The sequence below is a fragment of the Notamacropus eugenii genome, chromosome 5 (assembly GCF_028372415.1).
Source record: "Notamacropus eugenii isolate mMacEug1 chromosome 5, mMacEug1.pri_v2, whole genome shotgun sequence".
Lineage (NCBI taxonomy): Eukaryota > Metazoa > Chordata > Mammalia > Diprotodontia > Macropodidae > Notamacropus > Notamacropus eugenii.
In genome coordinates this window covers 461,406,637-461,422,747 of record NC_092876.1, presented here as the reverse complement: position 1 = coordinate 461,422,747, position 16,111 = coordinate 461,406,637, and the positions used below count along the sequence as shown (strand labels likewise).

General features: G+C 41.0%; 1 protein-coding gene across 3 annotated transcripts in view; it reads right to left on the bottom strand.

Moving 5' to 3' along the window:
* TMEM45A (transmembrane protein 45A) overlaps nt 1-16,111 on the bottom strand; it is a 132,578-nt gene that overhangs the window by 83,032 nt on the left and 33,435 nt on the right. For 2 of the 3 annotated variants that reach the window (XM_072615398.1, XM_072615397.1), the window contains exon 2: nt 8,137-8,260. The gene's annotated coding sequence lies outside the window, so the exon portion shown is untranslated. Of the gene's footprint in view, nt 1-8,136; nt 8,261-8,405; nt 8,538-16,111 lie in introns of those variants that run through there. The other variant, XM_072615401.1, reaches the window with a different exon arrangement.

Sequence of the window (16,111 nt, the reverse complement as noted above, 5' to 3'; positions counted from 1 at the left end):
ATGAGATGATCTCTAAGATCCCTTCTGATTCTAAATCCTATGACTCTGTGATCTGGATTCACAACAACCACAGAAGGCTATGGCAAAATAGCCCACCTGAAAGGCAGCCAAACTCAGACATTCCAAAAGAAACTGAATATGAATATTAGCAAGCTTAATTAACCAAAATTTCACCAAAAAAAAAAAAAAGCAACATTCTGTGAAGGTAGTCCATGAACGAGTGTTTTTTGAGATCAGAGGCAGGGACACTGTGTTCTCAGAATAAGACAGTGCATAGCTCCTCCTCCTAACCCCTCCCCAATTGCTACTCTCTACCCCACCCCCATCCCCACCCCAACCCAGACCCCATCCAGGATGGTATACATGAGGTTTACGGGAAAGTACTTAAGCTGCAAAGTCAGCAAACCAGAAGATATGATGGCCCAGAAGCCAAAAACGAGCATTAAAGTAAACCAGTGAGAGCATCCCATAGTGTGCAAACAAAAGTGCCATATGAGATCATTCCAAGTCACATTCACATTTCTAATTCCAACAAAAGGATGGAGAAGAAACATATGTTCAGGTCAATTTGAAACGATAGTAATATTCTCCTTTGGAAATATCACTGAACCAGAAAGAAGATGTGGGAAGCATATTTTCACCCTCAGTCTTACTAGAGTTAAGAAGAAAAGTTTGGAGCAGGTTCCATTCTTCAAGTTATTCCAATACTTCCATTTATGCCCTAATTTTACACAAATTCCAATCATGTTTTATTTGCTTTTTCTCAGCAGAGATCCTTACCTCATTTTTCATGGAAAAAAACTGAAGTCATTCACCATGAACTCCCTCTTCTCCCCTTTTCATCTCCTTTCATTCAAGTGCTTTTCTGCCACTCTCTCCTCCTTCACCCTTCTGACATGATGAGGTGGCCTTACTCTTTACCGAAGCTAACCATTCTATCCCATCTCCTCCAACAGATTGCTTCCTCTGTTATCCCCACTTTTTCTCTTATTTTCAATCTCTCCCTGTCTACTGGATCATTTACTACTGCCTACAAACATGTCAATGTCTCCCCTATCCTGAGGGAAAAAATTTCTCACTTGATCCTTCCATCCCTACCATCATCCTATTTTTTTTGTACCTCTTTGCAGCCAAACTCCTCAAAAAAGCTATCTATGATAGGTGTCTCCACTGTCTTTCCTCTCACTCTCTTCTTAACCCCTTATAATCTGGTTCATATCTCCAACTACCTTTCAGATATCTCAAATTTGTATCTAGTAGACATCTTAAACTCAATACATTCAAGACACAATTCATTATCTTTCCCCCTAAACCCTCCCTGCTTCCTACCTTCCTTATTACTATAGAGGACAACACAAACCTCCTAGTCCCTCAGGCTCACAACTTAGGAGTCATCCTGGATTCCTTGCTGTCTCTGCCCCACCCCATGTCCAATTTGTTGTCAACACCTATTGATTTCACCTTTACAAAATCTCTTGCATACACCAGTTTTGTCCTCAGACATAGCCTCTACTCTGGTGATGACCTTCATCACCTTGTGCCTTGCAATTGCCTGCTGCTGGGTCTGCCTGCCTCAGGTCTCTCCTCTCTCCAGTCCAACCTTTATCCATTCATTAAAGTGATTTTCCTAAAACTCAGATCTGATCATGTCACCCCCCACACACACACTCAATAAACTCCAGTGGCTTCCTATTTCCTCTAGAAATAAATGCAAAAGTATTAGTTTGGTGTTCAAAGCCCTTCATAACCTAGCTTTTCATAACCTTCTTACCTTTCCAGTCTTCTTGTAACTTACTCAACGACAAACGCTCTTCCATCCAGTGACACTGCCCTCCTATCAGTTCTGTAAACAAGATACTCAGTCTCTCAGCTGCAGACCTTCTCTCTGGCTGTCCCCCTCGCCTGTATTGCTCTCCCTCCTCATCTCTGCCTACCAACCTCCCTGGCTTCCTTTAAGTCCCAACTAAATTTTCACTTTCCACTGGAAGCTTTCCCCAACCCCTTAATTCAGTGCTTTTCCCATTTTAAATTATTTCTTATTTGTCCTGTATATACTTTCATTTGTATACATATGTCTGCATGCTGTCTCCCCCATGACACTGTAAGTTGCTTGAAGGTAGAACTGTCTTTTACCTTTTTTTGTAAGCCCAGTGCTTAGCACAGTGCCTGGAAACAGCAGGAGCTTAATAAATGTTCACTGAATTATTACAGTGAACATGAGAGTCTGGGAAGGAGGTGTCATTTCATCTCTGATTCTGTCTCCACTATAGAGATGGGGAAGTTGAGGTACCACACTGTTGTCAGTGATGTTTGTTTTTAGAGAACTTACAAACTATTGGTAAAAGGGCAATATATAAATAAAGCAAAAGAATTACAAAATAACAATTTAACATATTAACTGAAAATATCGCACCAACTAAATAGATGTGCTTCCAACTTGAGAAATTGGAAGAGCATTAAATGTCAAGCCAGATCAGTCATTCTGCTCCCTCACACAGTGGTCTACACCAGTCACACAGGAAAAGCCTGCTGCTGCTGATTATTGGGTGCTGCAGGCACCCAATAAATTTTTGCTGCTGGCCATAGCAGGCACCCAATAAATGCTTACTGCTGGTTACAGCAGGCACCCAGTAAATCCTTGCTACTGATTAGATCAGATACCTAGTAAATGCTGACTGCTATGGATTACATCATTCAAGTCCTGAGATCCACTCTGGGTCCTAAATGATCCCTATTAGTATTTTTTCTCTCTATCACACCACTTCCTGCTTATTTCTCTCCACCAGAGCTGAACTAGGATAAAACACCAATTTCTCAGGTTAGCATTTGAGTGTCTCCACAGTCTGGCTCCCATCTATCTTTCCAGCGTTGTTTCCTGTTATTCCCCAAAATATACTATCCATTTTGTAGTCAAACTCGTTTATTAGATGTTGCCCTGTCCAGAGTGTTTTAGCCATTGTCTCTGGAGTCTTTGTGCAGCTGTTCTCATACTGGAAATGTCCTCTGTCCCAACCTCCACTTCTTGGAATCCCTGCGTTTCTTTAAGACTCAGCTTCCTTCCAGACCACCTCCTCCCCACAGTCTCCCATGATTCCTAATTGTTTAGGTTTTCTTCCTCTATTATATTTAACATATTTTCATTTACTTGTCACTATACATGGATTCAACCAACCAAGCAATCAACAAGCAATCATTAAACACTTACTATGTGCCAGGTACTGTGCTAAGTGCTAGAAATACAAAGGGTGGCAAAAACAAATGCCCTCCCTCCAGAAGCTTATGGGGGAGATCACACGTAAATGTATAGGCATATACAAGATATGGACTAGATGGAAGGTAATTTTAGAAGTGAAAGCTGCAGCAATTGGGGAAACCAAGAAAAACCTCCTGTAGAAAGTGGCATTTGAGCTGAGATTTGAAAGAAGCTAGGGGGATTTTAAGAGGTGCAGGTGAGGAGGGAAAACATGGGGGAAATGATGGGAACAGTAATGACATAGGCATGGGGTGTCATACACAGAGAAGGTCTGGAAGAACAGGGACTATTCGATTAGTACCAAGCATGGTACCCTCTATAGAAATGCTTGTTGAATTAGAACTAGAACAATCTAACTTCTGCCAATTCTCTCAACTGGCTCTAGAAAACTCTTTTTCCTCTACTGCCCTCCATTCCCCATATCCAAAATTACAAGTGCATTTTTTCGAAAATTGTTCACTTTCTTTTCAATTAACACACTCAATACCAGGTACAAGAGAAAGAGCACCAGCTCTGTAATCAGAAGAACTGAGTTCAAATCCTGCCCTTGTCAGTGACCTAAGTGGCATAACCTCCATGGTCCTCAGTTTCCTTATATATAAAATAAGAGAGTTGGACTAGATGACATCTGAGATCCCTTTCACTTCTGATTCTATGATCTTATGACTTCTTCTAAGCCATAACTGTTAATATCAGTTTTCATCATGAACAGTTTGATAGGATACTCATTTTTTTCAAACTTATTACTAAGTAAAACCTTCAAAATACCTAAAAACCTCTCTGCTATAAATTTATCCTTTTTCACCCTCTTATCCATTCACCAGTTTTGACTTTTGATGTCCCCCATTTAACACTCTGGCTCTCCATATCATATATTTATACACACACACACACACACACACACACACACACACACACACACACAGAACACAACCCTCTTCTATGTGGCCAAGAGAAATATTTCCACTGTCTAATCTTGTAAGGGTTATTGTTCAGTTGTGTCCAACTCTTCATGATCCCATTTAGGGTTTTCTTGGCAAAGATACTAGAGTGGTTTACCATTTCCTTTTCCACCTCACTTTATAGATGAGAAAACTGAGGCAAACAGGGTCAAGTGAGTTGCCCAGGGTCACACAACTGGTAAGTGTCTGAGGCCAAATTTGAACTCAGGAAGATGAGTCTTTCTGACTCCAATCCCAGCACTCTACCCATTGTGCCACCTAGATGCCCAATCCTATAGGGGAAGAGAAGCCAAATTCTTTCACACTCATAGAAATTTCAATGCATAGATTTATGACACCCCAGTTTCTAGTGGCACTTTAACACACTGTTGGTAGAGATATGGATATATACATGCATCCATATATTTTTCCCTCATTTATCAGTGTGCAAAGTAGAATTTGAGCTCCTAGAGGGCAAGAGATGTTTAATTTTTCTCTTTGTCTTATTAATGTCTTGAATATAAACGATGCTTAATTTATTGAATGAATGGATAGAATGAAGAAAAATTCAGATTTATAGAAGGAAGATCTGAGTTTGAACAACTTTATCCAAATTGGAGTGGGGGGGAAGGTTGGACTAGGTGATCTCTTAGGTCTCTTCAGTTCTAAATCTATGATCCCATAAACCAAAATTAAGTAGACACATTACTCATTTTCTTGCCTCCCCAAAGGGTTCCTCTTGGTTCCTTGCCGTTACTTTTTGGCCAGAAGGGTGAAGTTAATCGAGTTAATAAGAACAGCAGGTCATTGTTCCAGGGCAGCCAAGGAGGGCTGTTTTCTAAACATTATCACACAGAATGGTCTGTATCACTCAAGGACCTCAGCCTGAGAAGCAATGGTGGTACAGAGGATGGTGGGAAAAGCTTCTTATCTCCACCAGCTCCTATGCACAAGGAAAGCCTTGACATGAGCTCAGAGTGCTAAAAACAGAAAGGTATCTAAACAAATGTGTTATGGTGCCCAGTGCACCATAAAATTAGTTAATAAAAAGGACCACTAGTGCTGTCATTGCCTACAAAATGGCGGTGCAGATGACTCCCAAATACGTCTCTCCAATTCTGACCTCTCTTCCGAACTCCAGATTTGGCACTGACAAAAGAGAACAGGATTTAGAAACTGGAACTTGAATTCAGACAGAGGATGTCTTCTGGTCTAACTCTAAACCTACAAATCTTTACTCTCCAACTGCCTTTGGACAGCACCACTCGAATGCCCCAGTACCTCAAGCTCCGCACCATCTCCAAGAATAAGCTCGCTCTCTTTTCCCCTGAACCTGATTCTCCTTTTGATTTCATGATTTTCTGTCCATGACAACTATTTGCTGTCTCCAATGTTTCAGACCTTGGAGTCGGGGTGGTGACTGACTCTTCCTTTCCCTTCCTTCTCCTTCACCTCACATAGCCAATCAGTTACCAAGTCCCAGAGGTGCAGCTTCTCACATCCATCCCTTGATTTGTTACCACTGCCATTACCATAGTTCAGGGTCTCATTACTACCTGCCTGGCCTTTTCCAATAGCCTCCTAGCAAATCCCACCACCTCTGCTCTCTTCCCCTCCAATCTGTCCTTCAAACCACTTTCAAATTTTTCTTCCTTATTTGTTAGGAGGAATGTACAATGGATAGAGCCTGGAGTCAGGAAAACATGAATTCAAATCTGGCCTCAGATACCTACTAGTGATGATACCTTGGGCAAGTCATTTAACCTCTGTTCACCTCAGTTTCCTCATCTGTAAATGTGAGATAATAATAGTACCTACTTCCCAAGAAGGTTTCAAGGATCAAATGAGATAATATTTGTAAAGTGCTTAGCACATAGTAGGTGCTATAAAAATATTAGCTATTAGGATTATTATTATAATTATCCCACTTTTAACATATCATTCATCTGCTCAAAAACTCTTCATTGGCTCTCTATGATTTGCTAAGTTCACATTCCTATATCTGACCTTCAGGGCTCTCCACAGTCTGACCCCACCCTATCTGTCCCTTCTTATCTCATATTAGCTCCTTCCACTGACCTTATGCTCCAACCAAAATGGGTTTCTAATAATATAAAATGCCTTTGCTAATTAATCATCAATGATTTATGAGAAGTAGGGAGGTTTGGAGGAAGGAAGGTTCATGAGCTACAACTAGAAAAGATATAAGAGAATTCAAAATATAAACTTATTTTAAATGAAATTGTATATTTTAAAGAATTCAAATTATGTTACATTTTAAAGTAACTGAAACAAATGAAGTTAAAAGTAACATTAAACCAACATGTGAATCTTTCAAACAGGGTTAAGATGAGCTATTTCTTTACCATCACTCCATTAAATTCTAGCCATGTGACCTTCCTTATCCAAGTGACTGGGATCCACATTCCTCATACATCACATGTGAGGGGCCAGAAGAAAGAATGATGGGCAATTGAACCACTAGATTATCTCCAAGGTCCCTTTCAGGGATGGTATTTTGTGCACTATTTCCACAAAGTACACAGGGCAACTTGTCTTAAAAACAAGTCACTAGGTGGAGTTTCCAGCCAACAGTCTGCAAAAAGTAGAGTGGTCTGACCAAGTGCCCAATCTCTCCTTTCCAGCCCTGCCTAGCATTCAACTAGAGATCCAAAGGAGGGAAAACAGACCAACAAATAAACAAAAGCAGCAGCCCAAGGAAGGGAAGGATGTTTTCAGTGGTGATTACTTAATGGCAAGAAGGATATAGAGAAAACAATGACAGTTGAAGAGGGATCATGAGTGAAATCACTTCCTTGAACTGCATCAATGATGACTGCCTCTTTTGCTTCACCCTTTTCCATCTACTTCTTTTTGGGTCTGGCAGAAAGGGGGAAAGGTAACCAAAACACACAAGCTCTCAAGTTATAGAAATTCCCTTCTACTCCATTTACACTCAGGAATTACAGATCAGACTTCTTAGCCTATTAAATAAAAAATATTCCAAATAAGAAACTAGATATTACAGGCAGGAAAATAACTATGCTTCTAGGTGTCTTAAAGAGGGCAGGCCTCAGTATGTTTAAATCATCCAACTATTCTATAATACCTTGCTAAATATTTAAATATTAATTATGTGCAATCATAAGTATTTACAAGTCAAGTTTAATCATTATTCTTACAGCATCCCACATTTAAACTACCTTTAAAAGGGTATTGATGAATAAAACGCACTTTCTTCTGTTAAACATGTGTATGTATTTAAAACAGCAACATTCGTGGGTAGGGAGAATCTTCAGGCTGTATCTACACTGAAATGTAGGGGGAAATCACAGCAGTTACCTAAATGGTTAAAGTTTAAAGCACTCTAACCTGAAATATCCAGATAATTAAAGGAAAAAAATTTGTCTATCCTGCTAGATAGAAAAAAGGATATACATCAATGAGTCAGTCAACAAGCATTTACCAAGCTCTTTCTATGTGCCAGGCACAGCGCTAAGTGCTGGGAATTACAGCCTAAAAAGAACAGGACAGCGGAGGTATAATTAAATAGACAAGCTTCATTCTCTGTTTAAAAACAAAAAAATAAGGTATATCCAACTTCATAGTTAGGGGTGATTTACTACAAAAATGCTAATTAGGTGTCTGCCTCTCTTCCCAATAAGGAGAAAAAACACCAAAACCTTGTAGATTGGGGTGGGGGTGGGGTGGGGGGTATAGGGAAAGGATGTTAGCAAATAAGAAGACACAGAAGGAAGGGGAAAGAGCTTGTGCAGTTTCTGGAACAAAGCAGTGTTTTTCTCCCCTTTATCAACCAGGGAAAGCGCTAGTGAAAACATAGCGGCCACGACTCACAACTAAAATCTAGCATTAGAAGTACAGTACCCAAGGCACACAACACAACACAACACACTCCCCCCCCAAAAAGAAGCGACAACTTACCGAACTTTTCAGCGTCTGTACGCCTCAGTCTTCACCTCTTGGTTGCTGTGGCCAATTGAAAACCAGACAACAGCTGGGCTTTTTGTGGATGGGGCAGGCTGACTGTTCTTGTTGCCCTTAAAACCTCAAAAAAAAATATTAGATTAAGTGCTTGGTCCCATTTCTTTGGGGAAAGTTTTCGGTCTGGGGCCTCGATTTCTTCTTTGGGGAAGGCAGTAAGTGACTTAAATGGCCCGAGGGAGAGAACGCGGAGCGAGTCGGAAACTAACCAAGGGGAAATGAACCAGCCCTGGAGCAGCGCAGCGCAGCTGTCCAGATGTGCTTCATTTGCCCGCACCCCTGGCAAGGACTCGGACTGCCGCGGCTGGCAGCGGCCCAGGCTCATTGGTGGCTGCGACCACTCTCCGCTCTCTGATTGGCTGCCCGTCCCGCCACTCTCCCTCCATCCCCAGCTCCCGGCTAAGTCCAGGCTCTCCAGCCTCCCTCTACAGACAGAGAGCGGGAGCTGCAGGAGCGACCAGTGATGTGGCACTGAGCAGCAGGGCGGGGAGGCGGGGCCCGGGATGGGGATGGGAAAGCAGAGCGGGGCGGGGGGTGAGGGGAGCAGCTGGGGGACAGCGCGGGCAGGAGCGGAGAGGGCGCGTGCGGAGGTGATGGAGAGATCTAACCAGTCTTCATCTACACATCCTGTCAGCCCCAGCTGGAAGCTGGCAAGCCTTTGTGCTTGGCCAGGATGTTTTCAGTGCCACCTCTACGCAGAGATGGGAAGTGGATAACCGTGCAGCACACGCCCTTCATCCGTCCACCCTTTACCACCCAAGGCAGCCCTAAGCAAATCCCACCCACGGTCCCAGGTCCCTTTCCTTGCCCGACTCAAAGTCTTCTGAGACCTGAGCATCAAGAATGCCCGAGGCCCACGTGGCTTAGGGAACCCTGGTTGTAAGAACCCCTCGGGTTCCTAATCTTCTGAAGCAGGGGACACAAAGTTTAAAATTCGGTGAGACTAAAAAAAAAGTGATTCGTCTTAAAAGATTCTCTGCTCTGCCGAACCTTCCTCTGGTCTAACATGGGGTGTCCTGGGACGTCTTCTCTCTTAACATTATTTCACTTGGTGATTTCGTCAGCTCCCATGGATTCAAATATCTCAATGTTGATGATTGTATTACTGTCCAGCTCGTTTTACAGATGAAGAAACTGAAGCAAACAGAGTTAAGTGATTTGCCCAGGGTCACACAGCTAGTGAGTGTCTGAACTAGGGGAGCCCACGTTTGAGCTCAGGAAGACGCGTCTTCTTGATTCCAGGGTCGGCACTTTATCCACTGGACCACCTCATGACCCGCTATGGACTGTCTTCTAACGCCCAAAATTGTATCTCCAGCTGCTGGTTGGAATCTCAAACTAGATGTGCTGTAGATTTCAAACTCAGCGCGTTCAACACTAAACTCAGCCCTCCCCTCTTCCTAATTAATCCAATCTGTTGCCAAGATCTCTCTATTTTACCTTCAAAATATCTCTCCTGTTCATTTCCTTTCTTTCATCTGACACTGTCACTACCCTGTTGAGGTCCTTATCACCTCACATCTGGATTGCTGGTCTCTCCCCATTCCAATCCATCCTCCATTGAGAGTGTAGGTCTGGCCACTTAACTCCTTAATTGGATAACGTCCAGTAGCTCCCCATCACCTTCAGGCTCAAATAGACATCCCTGTTTGACTTTTAAAGTCCCTTATAACATCACCCCTTCCTACCTTTCCAGGTTTCCTGGTAATACCTTACTCCTCTCCACTCACCCCATGAAACAGTAACACTAGCTTCTTGTTCTCCCCTTACACAACTCCTTCTCCTCACTCTAGACTTGTTCCTGAAGCCTGGAATTCTCTCCCTCTTTATTTCTGTCCCTTAGCTTCAGTGGCTCCCCTTCAAGTCCCAACTAAAATCCCATCATATGCAAAAAATAAAATAAAATAACCTTTGTCAATCCCCTTTACTGCTCCCTCTGATGATCATCTCCAATTTATCCTAAATGTGTCATTTTGTTTATATCTGTTTGCATATTGTCTCACCTATGACAATATGAAGGCAACTAGGTGTGGTAATAAATAGAGTCAATAGAGCCTGAAGTCAGGAAGACTTCTACTCCTGAGTTCAAATCTGATCTCATCTACTTACTAGCCATGTGACCCTGGGCAAGTCACTTACCTCTGTTTGCCTCAATTTCCTCATCTGTAAAATGAGCTGGAGAAGGAAATGGCAAACTACTCTGGTATCTTTGCCAATAAAACCCCAAATGTGGTCACAAAGAGTCAGACCCAACTGAACAACAAAATTATACTGTGAATTCCTTGAAAACAAGGAGTCTCTTTTTCCTTCCTCTATATCCCCAGCATTTAGCACAATGCTTGGCACAGAGCAGCTACTTACTAAATGCTTATTGACTGACTGTTTTCTCTCCTAGACAACCCAGCAGAAACCACCAATCTTTGCCACTACAAAAAGAACTGCTATAAATATTTCTTTCTCTAGAGGTCCTTTTCCTTTCTCTTTAATGTCTTTGGGATACAAACCTAGTAGTGGTACTGCTGGGTCAAAGGATATGCACAGCATGTAATATGTAGTTCCAAACTGTTTCCCAGAACGGCTGCACTATTTTGCAGTTCCACCAGCAGTACTATAGTGTACTGATTCGCACACATCCCCTCCAATATTTGTCATTTTCTGTTTTTGTCATCTTAACTAATTTGATTGGTGTGAAGTGGGACTTCAAAGTTGTTTTAATTAGAATTTCTCTAATTATTAGTGAACCATCTTTTTTCACACGGCTATTGATAGCTTGGATTTCTTCCCTGAAAACTGACTATTCATGACTATTTATCAGCTGGAAAGTGTGAGGCTCACTTCCTTTACTTGTAAAGTAAGGAGGTTAGTCGTCTAGATGGGCTGGAAGGTCCCTTCTTAAACATTCTAGTTATTCTCTCAAAGAACACCAGTGACTTTTCGCTGCTCAGATTAGAACCACATAGAACAGTCCTCTCTCTCCTATTGTGACCAATAGATGGACTCAAAAACCTTACCCACTGGCACAAATATCATATTAATTTCCATAAGTAATTAGTTAATCATTGTTCTATAAGAAATTAGGAACAGGATGAATAAAGAGTATCATGAAAAAATATGAACTGATGCAAAGCCAAGTAAGTGAAGTCAGGAAACAATAGACACAACGGCTGCTGTGTAAATGGGGAAAAAATGAAACTGTATGTCACCCAATTATAAAGCCTCTAAGAAAAGATGCGAGAAGACTTTCAGCCTGCTCTGCTGCAGAGGTCAAAGCCATGCAACATCAACACCAGATTCTTTCCATGTGTTGATTGGTTTTGCTTCATTATTTTCTTTTTAAAACTTTTTTCTTTTCTTTTTAATTTCCTCTTTTCCTCTTTTTTCTTTTCTTTAAAAAAATGTCTTTGTGATAAGGGATGGCTCTGGAATAGGAAGCGAGAAAGAAATATGGGGGAATTTAGGTCATACAAAAACAAAACATATAATTAAAAATCTATTTAAAAACAAGATTGGAAAACAATCTCAGTAAGTGGAATTATTTCATTTCATTCAGCTTGTCTTGGGTATTTAAGAGGAAGGCTGTCTTCAGCTGAATGCATAAATGGACCACAAACACCGTCTAAGAATTTGTAACTAAAGGAACTTAATTTTAAATTGCATCACCAATTGATTATACCAGGGTCACTGGGGGGAAAGAAATCACAGCAGACAGCTAAATAAATAGTCTGAACCTCTCTACCTCCCTTCACCCCCCCCCCCCAAAAAAAAGTAAGTACTTCCCCAGCTGATTGCTGATACTGAAAATTCCACTATTTGAGATCTATTCCTTTGACATGAAGTTTTTGTTCTTTGTTAACCTGTAAATACCTCCTGAGTAAGTTTTTTGAAAATGTTAGGCTCTAGTAGTAGTTTATACCTCTGTATGAATTAGTTTATGAGATTATTTCCTGAAATGAATATTCATTAGGGCTGAGAGGCAAGTGCAGTCTGAAGAGGGAAGGAGTCCATGTGGACAGATGGAAGCCCGGAGGTTCAGAGGATCAGGTATCATTAACATAAGAAAGGGTGTGGATAAGGAAGAGCAAAGTTATGAAAGCAAATTTTACTTAGGTTGAAATTTACACAGAATTTTGTACAATGTTGGTATTGTTTATAGATTTCAGTCTTCATATTCATGAGCACATACCAACATGTATGGACCAACATGGACTGCTTGCTTTAAACTATGCTGAAACACAAAAATCTGAATTTATATAAAAAAATTGGTGGGTGATTATAAAAGGAATTTAGAGGAATTGTACACTTTACAGAATTTATAATAGGACCCTTTTAAATAATAGCTATTTTTACATGTTTAAAAATTTTTTAAATTTGAGTTTCACACAATGTTCCAGAATTGAAACAAGTAGGGATCATTGACCTATCACAGGGATTAGTCAAGTCATCATTAACTTACTGACTTGAAGGTGAAGAAGAGGAAAGAGATACTGAGAAGTAAAAGATAGAATCTCTTCTTCTTGAATTAAAAAGGCCAATAAGGTTTTGGATTAACCAGTAATTAGAAGAGGAGTCAGGCCATCTAAGTGGTGTGATGGATAGAGGGCTGGGCCTAGAGCCAGAAAGAGCTAAGTTCAAACAGGCATCAGACACACACTAGCTGGGTGACCCTGGGCAAGTCACTTAACCTGTATCGCCTCAATTTTCTCATCTGTAAAATGAGCTAGAAAGGAAAATGGCAAACCACTGCAGTATCTTTGCCAGGATAAGCCCCAATAGGGTCATGTAGAGTTGAACACAATTGCAAAAATGACTGGACAAGAAGTGGTCCACGATATTGCAAAGAAATATTTTACTGAACCTCAGACTTCTTACAGGATGTTGCCCACTTTAGAGAGCACTGAACACATCTCTGTTCCTTCAGCAGTTACAAATGGCTAACCTTATCATATGTTTAATAAGAATAATTACTTAAAATACAAAACTACTTAATGGATATCTCTTGTCCCTAGGAAAGCAATTTCTTCAGTGCCAGTACTTCACATGAGAGTTTATGAGATCATATCGCTCAGTGACTTACCCGGTAATTGTCTGAGGCAGGATTGGAAATCAGATCATGCTAACTTCATGGCAGCATCGTCTCCAAAGCCCCACCACGTTCTGCCCTAATCTGGGCTCTCCGCCTGCTCCACCAGCTGTGCTGGCTCATACTGCAGCTACACTACATGTTCTGACACCACCCAACTCTTTGGCACACCGCCTCTTGAAATTACTTAGGATGCACTTTGCATTCATGTATTTGTATGTGTGTTGTTTCCTCCCCATCCAGACAATATAAGGCATTTGGGGGCAAGGGCTGCTTCATTCTCGCCTTTGTATTTCTGGGGCCAAGCAAAGTCCCCACCATAGCAGACACTTAATAATGCTTCTTGTTTTGAATTAAGTTGAATTGTTGACTCTCCAGTAGGCTTGTCCAAGAGTCTCTATCTTTTCAACACAGAAGGGGTCTCTCCCCACCTTAGGTAGCCTTGTGTCCTGAAACCCCAGATCTTCCCTGCAGTCTTCCCACTCTCTTCCTCTCAATTGCTTGTCCCAGGAGCATTTTATAGTCCTTGTGACACTGTGGGGCTTATATGATTTGGAACACTAGAATTTCATTTTTTCCTGTCTTCTTTCCCCTATTCCACCACTCCCCTCTTTCTTTGTAAGAACAGTTAAGCCTCAGAAAGGTTCCTTCAGTTACCTAAAATTCTGTTTGTGAAATGACATCATGGCCCCATTAATCATTTTTGGTTTTTTCTTCCAGTTGGTAAATTGAACTTTCAGAGCTCTTGCTTCTGAAAATGAAAGGATCTCAGTTTGGGATATTGTCATGTTTTCACCATTATATTTTTTTGTTGGGGAATTTTTGTCTTTTTTTGTTTTTTAAAATAAAGCTATATAAAGCTCATGGATTAAACAGAATAAATTTTAAGTTTAAATGCAAAAAAATATATATTGTTGTTGTGCTTCTCCATCCAAGTTCCCAGTTGGAAGGGAAGAGGGTAGTAATGCGGTCAGAGAGAAAGGAAAAAAAGAAAATAGTTCCTACCCACATACCCTCAACATACATATCTATACATGTCTATTCATTTCCTACTCCACCTTTAACCACAGATTGTCCACCTCTAATTAAGAGCCAAATATATCTTTTACTGGTACTGTTATGAAGGATGGGAGCATCTAGCTGGCACAATGGATAGAGCGCTGGATTTGGAATCGGGAAGACTTATCTTCCTGAGGTCAAGTCTGTCCTCAGACACTTATTAGTCATGTGACCCTGGGCAAGTCACTTAAGAGTGTTTGCCTTAGTTTCCTCAGCTGTAAAAATGAGCTAGAGAAGGAAATGCGAACCACTCTTGTATCTTTGCCAAGAAAACCCCAAATGGGGTCACAAAAAGTCATACACAAGTGAAAAGACTGAACAGCAATAATTACGAAGGATGGGGGGTTGCTGACGTTGGTAGAAGATAACTGAGTTGTAGATGGCTACTTGAATATCTCTGTCTGTTGGCTATCTGTATATACTCAGCTCCTTCCCCAACGTGGTCAACAGCCAGTAAGAGAAGAAGTTGTGATTAACTATTTGATGCCCCTTCCCAGAGACGCAATCAAGGACAACGCCAGAACCAAAGTGACTTTGACTTTTAAGGATTGTAGCTTGGTTCCGATACACAGTGAAATAACTTGGATTCAGATCTGGGTAAGGATAGGTTTGGAGGGAGTGTGGGCAGAATGTATGATAAAGGTGACAGGAAGTTGGGAAGGATTATGGGTAAAGCTAGTTATCCCTAGTTCAGTATGTTAGAGACACACCCAACTGAAGGGAGGAAAATTGGGAAGAGTGAGTGGAAATTGGGACTGCTGGGGCCTCCCCTGCACCCAATTTTTTTATCCCTGTAACTCTGAAGGGACTGACCACCCTTCCACATCCTACACAGAGGGGTTTTGGTGAGCCAAAGTTTATTAGATGCCTTATGTATAAAGCACTGTGTTATATACACTATGGAGGATACCAAAAAGTAGAAGACATGATCCTTGCACTCATGAAGTTTACAATTTACATAGTCCCTATCCACAAGGAATTTGCAATTTCAGCAATTTTTAACCATTTTTCCAAACCTGTGTTCAGTTGAGTATCATTCAGACATACCCTATACAACAATGCCCCAACCAACGTAATCTTCCAGGAACATCAATACATCATAATACCCAGTAATAACATCCCAAAATTCCTCCCTAAGTAATTTGGCCAATTGCCTGAGAAAATTACAACATTGTTCCTATAAACTTGACTCCCCCATTCTAAACCTAGGTTTAGTCTCAGCTCTAATTAGCTTGTGATCTTGGCAATATCAGAAAGTCTCTGGGCCTCAGTTTCCTCATTTGGAAAACTGAGATAATTACAGCTGTCCTGTACATCCTAAAGAAATATTTTGAACATCAAATGGAATAATGAACATGAATGATGGGAAATACATATAAAAATACTTGGCTGAAAGAACTATAAGACCATTCCCACCTTTGATGAGTCTATTCATTTCACCTGGGGTGGGTTTTCTTCCTCTTATATATCTATTCATATTCTAGCTATCCTTCAAAGAATTTTTTTGAACAGTTGCTAGAATAATAGGTAAGGAAAATGCCATAGCCATAGTGGAGAGGAGAAACATTAGGTATATATGAGTTGTGAGTATTATAGATCCAGACCTTTGATTTCATTAGTGTTGGAAGCTTCTGGTGAAGAAGCTTCCTCTAACATTGCAGATCAGAAACTATTTTGTAATATAGCTGCCTGAGGCTCGGAAAGGTTATGACTTACCCACCTTCACGAAGTTATTATATGTCAGTGTATTGATGAGTTTTGTCAAGGGTTTTCCCC